Source organism: Ranitomeya imitator, chromosome 8 (assembly GCF_032444005.1).
Source record: "Ranitomeya imitator isolate aRanImi1 chromosome 8, aRanImi1.pri, whole genome shotgun sequence".
NCBI lineage: Eukaryota > Metazoa > Chordata > Amphibia > Anura > Dendrobatidae > Ranitomeya > Ranitomeya imitator.
The window spans coordinates 98,142,955-98,148,954 of NC_091289.1; positions in this window are offsets into that span (position 1 = coordinate 98,142,955).

Here is a 6,000-nt window from a genome sequence, read left to right on the forward strand (position 1 = left end):
GAGTTCTAGGAGCTTCCAAAGTCAGAGGCGCTACAGAGTGTCTATGGAAAAATATCATGAACACATCATGACGCCGACATGCACAGCACACATGGAATCAGGTGAGGCAGGGAAGACCTGACGCGTGTCGCCACTCACGGTGGCTTCGTCAGGGGTAGTTTTATGCTTGTGCTCAAAGACCCTTATATACAAAAGTAATCAGACTACAAGAAGTAATGCAGCCATGCTAATTACCTGAGAGACGTCACACATGCCGCAATAGAGAAGTCCACATTGCATGTAGCTGCGATATGCAGAGCGGTGTCTGTCAGACTCACTAAACACGCGAGCGCAGCTGACCTTCGCAACGGAAGTCTATCTGCCATATTGCCCACACAAATTTGCTATGATACCGCAAACAAGGAAACATCGCGCACGCGCCGTGATCACTAATCCCTGCTCAGACATAGTGTTGCGCTGCTAGGAGACCACAGATGCATACGTGCTTAGTGCATGTACAGAGTAAAAAGTAAAAAAGACTTATATATGATGTTTGCATCACAAAATAGGGCTCATATTCTGTTGACAATAGTTCTGACTTCTGAGTCATGGCTTCTCACAGCACACTATCCTTAGATATATAAGCTGCGCAGTTTGTATTACCCATTACCATGAAAAATGGTTCACCCGGTACAGAAAAATTAAGTGCCAGATAAACGCGTTAGCAGTGTCTAACATGCATTCAAATACAAAGCAGTTAAATAATTCACGCATTACCCCACATGAGGCTGAATCAGCTTACTGATGATATTGAGAGGTAATTCACTCTTGACTTAAACTAAAAACCCATTTGGTGATATCGTAATGTATACTGGCTGTGCAGATTGTATTATCCATCATCATGAAATTTGGTTCATCCAGTCAGGAAGACAAGAATGCCAAGTTACCCCACAAACGATGTATTGAATATGCATTAAAAACAGGAGCATTCAAATCATCATATAATTACTGCACAAACTATGTTATAGTAAATGCGGATGCAACAGCAAGAGATTGAGGATTCCAGACATAATGTCAAGAAACGCATTTATTCTGGCCATTAGTATTAGAAGTATATATGGAACATGATTCTGAGGACCAATATCACAGAGAGATGAAGCTTGTAAGTAATAAAGACCTCACTTGGTTATATAATGTGCCCAAAATATAGTCCCAAAGAGTACCCAGCCTCCATCCCCCAGCACTCAAATAAATGAATCAGGACCCTCGCCTGTAGCCGTCCTATGTACTAAAACAGACACAATATGAAATAGAGCGGACACAATATGAGAATGGCATTTAAAACAAGCCCCACCGTCTATTTAGTGTATTTAGTGCTGGTAGGTAACCCAAAAAGCGGGTAAACTAGTTCTAGAGTGCTGGTATGCTGTTTATAGAGGCTTACATACAAATGACATACAGTATAACAATAACAATCTTTGTTACAATTACTGAGAGAGAAAAAAAATGATTCAAGTTTGTTTGTAGAATCCAGTGAACAAGTCCTCGTTTAGGCCGGATGGGGCAAGGCTTTTAAGATTGAAGATCCATTTGGATTCACGTTTGAGCAATTCAGGGGTTATATCTCCACCCCTGATATCTGGTTGGAACGGCTCAAGTCCAAAAATCTTGGTGCCCCTAAATTGGGAACCATGCTCTGACAAGAAATGTGCTGCCACAGATGTAAGCGTCTTGCCCTTATCTTTGTCCTTTTTCGCAGTCGTGATGGTAGAAAAATGCTGCCGAATCCTGTTTAGCTCTTGTGTTGTCTCCCAACATAAATCTTTGGGCAAGGGCAGATCAAGGCATAAATTAGATAACAAGATATGGAATTGAAATAAGACTTCGCGTCAATCTGAAGTGGAAAAGAAGGTAGCACAAAAGTGCTGCTGTTAGACATGTATGGATAAATATTGCAGCTGCTGCAAGCAAATGTCCCCAAGAGGCATGTGCCCCTACCCAGCCTAGTAGTGGGGTGTTTAAAGTGACTATGACTTAGGTCATCCCTCAAACTTCTAGCCCTACTTGCTATCAGACTAGACTGTGTGGGAATATGAGATTTGAGCCTAGACTCAGCACTGAGTAAAATGCTCCAGTGTTTAGAAAGAAGGCCTCGGACTTCCGAACATTGGTTGATATAAGCAGTTACTATGCCGAGGGGTTTAGGGGAACCCAAAGACCGAGGTTGTAGAAGGCTGTCTCTGGCTGCATCCCTAGCAGCGACAAACGCTTGTGAAATTACCTTTTTCGGGTATCACCTATTTTTGAAATGGAGGATAAGGTCTTTAGCCTGTTCCAGGAATTCCTCTTGTGTGCTGCAATTCCTTTTTAGGCTGTAAAATTGTTCCTTGGGGATACCATTCTTGTGAGTGAAAACTCGAAAAGTGCAACAGACCGTTTGTGGCGGTAGGCTTACGAAAAAGGGTGGTGGAGATCTGTGAACCATCAAAGAGAAGCTTGAGATCAAGGAATTCCACCATTATTCTTGAATAATGCGATGTAAAGCGGATATTCTTCTAGGGTGCCTGTCCAGAAAAACAAGATATCATCAATATATCTATACCATCTAGAGACATAGATGGAAAATTGTTCAAGACAGTACACCCTATTGATCTCCCACCACCCCAAAAATAAATTTGCATAAGAGGGCGCACACCATGTGCCCTTCGCAGTGCCAGTAACTTGCCTGTAGTAGACCAGATCGAATACAAAATATTTTTTATCCAATACGAAGTGCAGAAGGTCCAGAAGAAAGGAGTCATGTTTCCTATCACCCAAAGATTGTTGGTCCAAGAAAAATGAGATGTCTTGGATCCCAGGTCATGTTGGATACTCGTATAGAGGGACTCCACGTCAAGGGTGACCAACAGAGTATAGGCTGGAAGAACAAGATCCTGTAATTGTTGAATGAGAAAGGCGGAGTCTCTCACATATGACCTAAGGGAAAAAAACAAAGGTTGGAGAAAGAAATCGAAATAAATACAGGGGCATTCCAACAAGCCACCGATCCCCGACACAATAGGTCTCCCTGGGGGATCTTGAAGGGATTTGTGGACCTTGGGCAGCATATAAAAAGTTGGAGTCCTAGGATGGTGACTCGTCATTTAACTTTTACTAATAATGCTGCAGGTCCATGCTGAGGATAATAACCTATCAAGACTGGCCTTGAAAGTCCGTGTAGGGACCGAGGGGAGAACCTGGTGGTAGTTACAATTGGTCAGCTGACTCTTAGCATCCTTTAAGTACATCTCCACCGGCCAGATAACTATGTTCCCCCCTTTGTCCGCCTCTCAGACTTCAACATCCCTATTAGAACCCAGACCCCTTATGGCCAACTGCTCCATCCTACTTAGATTTCTATACCCACTAGGATTCAACTTCAGAGCCCGTATGTCACTATAGACTGTGTCAAAAAACTCTGTACAGCTGGCAACAGCGACAGAGATGGTGTGGCTTGAGATGGCAACTTACCAGTAAATTTCCGCCTTGTATAATCTCCATCATTTTCATTCAATAGGTCCACCAAATCTCTGAATGCCTGTCTATCCCCCAAAGGGAGATAATCAATTACTGATGGTTGGTGATATAATAATTTAAAAGTCAGTTGTCTGCTGTCTGCAAAATAGATAGATGTCTTTGATCAGTGTAAACTTGTCAAGACAATTCGTGGGGCAAAATGAAAGCCCCCACTCTAGTACAGAGATCTCAACATCTGACAAATTGATGATTTGAAGCTTACCAGAGTCTAGTGGAGCCTTCGTCGTAGTTATAGAAGTTATCGTTTCTTGTTCTGCCACTTGTATCTGGGGGACCAAGTCCTGAAATTCCTGGTATGTTTTTTTTGTGATGTATCTCTGGTGTCGCCCCCTCCTATTACGCCTTCGGCGTTTTCTTTGTGACTCTATTTTGGGCACATTATATAACCTAGTGAGGTATTTATTACTTACAAGCTTCATCTCTCTGTGACATTGGTCCTCAGAATCATGTTCCATATTTACTAACACTAATGGCCAGAATAAATGCATTTCTTGCTGTTATGTCTGGAATCCTCAATCTCTTGGTGCAGCATCCGCATTTAATATAACGCAGTTTGTGCGATAATTTTTATATTATGATTTGACTGCTCCTGTTTTTAATGCATATTCAATACATCGTTTCTGGGGTAACTTGGCATTCTTGTCTTGCTGACTGGATGAACCAAATTTCATGATGATGGATAATACAATCTGCACAGCCAGTATACATTACGACAGGGGTGTCAAACTGCATTCCTCGAGGGCTGCAAACAGGTCATGTATTCAGGATTTCCTTGTTCTGCACAGGTGATAATTTAATCACCTACACACATAATGATTCCAGCACCTTGTGCAATGCTAAGGAAATCTTGAAAGCACGCATGGTTTGCGGCCCTCGAGGAATGCAGTTTGACAACCCTGCATTACGATATCTAAGGATAGTGTGCTGTGAGAAGCTGCGACTCAGAACTATTGTCAGCAGATTAACTCTATTTTGTGACGCACACTACGTTTTATGGAGCTGTGTAGCCCCAGTGCAGCAGTTCCTGGAAAGAGACAATGAGAAAGCTGAATTGATTGCAGAGAGCGTGCAAGAGAGCAAAGCACAGGAGTGGATATCAGAGGGAGACCAGCCCCGAGCAGGCTGCCTCCTTCTGAGGCGCAGGACCGGTAGCCAGAACACCGAGGATCATAAGGCACTCTATGACTTACATCAGAGATCGGCAGGACAGCTGAACTTTACGTTACCTGTCCGACCTAACACCCAGGAGGCACAGTGGCACCACCCAGAGGCCGGGGGAGTGCTAGAGTCCCTAGAAATAGCCTCAAGCTACCAGCCATATGGGTTATGTCCTATCCTACCCGGGGGACAGAGAGAGAGATAACATCTGTGAGGACCTTATGTGTAGCTTTTAGCATTAAGGGACTACACCACCATGGCACTAAATGAAGGCTTTTGATTTCCACCTGGGTAAGGGGACTCCTAACTTGCCTTCAAGCCGGCCTGACCTTGCCTGCCCTGTGATCTGATGCTCTGGACTGTGGATGCCGAAGTCTTCAGTAAAGGTAAAGAGACTGCAACCATGTGTCTTCGTTCTTTATTGCGCCCTTCCTCATCTTCCATCAACACCACGGGAGCCCAGGGGATACACTTCACCTGTGGGAAGTTATACCATCTAGCTGCCATAACATCACCTCAGCGGACCCCCTTAAAGCAGCGTCAGTCCCCACTGACCGAATACCACAGGTGGCATCATGAACATACACTTTATTCCCTTTAAAGACCTTTTCCTTTAATTTTGATGCCCAGGGCCACGGACCGGGTCACCACTGTGACATCCCCTTTAAGTATCGGACCCAGTACCAAGTACCCCACGGCCCTGTGGGCACGTCACAACCCATATTTGTTTAATATTTTTACCTAGTCATCTAAAAGCCTAAAATAATTCTTTGATGCAAACAATGGATCAGCTTCTGTTGAGACTGTTTGTGATACAATGAAGACATTTTTAAGATCTAGTTAAGGAAGTAAACATAATTCAAATTATTCTAAATCGTTTGAACAGATATTGCGGTCTGAGGTACATAGAGCAGAGGAGTTTTACATAGCTAATCCCTCTGACAAACATCGAGGACTACCTAATGTGGCCAGCACCAACTAGCCCAACATATGCTGACAAAATTGAATAATAAAAAAAATTTCAGAAGCAAAAATACATTGTAGAAGGGGAGAGAGCAGGATATCTCTTAGCGGTATAGCGAAAGCTCAACAGGGCACTTCTTTTCTTTAAGAGACTACTGTGTTTTTTATTTTTATTTGGATAAAATAAATGGGTACAAAGGGTTTGGGAGTTTTTTTTCAAATAAAGTACTTTACTCTATGTGTGTGTATTTTAACTTAAATTTATGGGGTCAGTAATGGGGGTGTATAATAGACGCCTCTCTATTACTAACCCCTTTGCTTGAT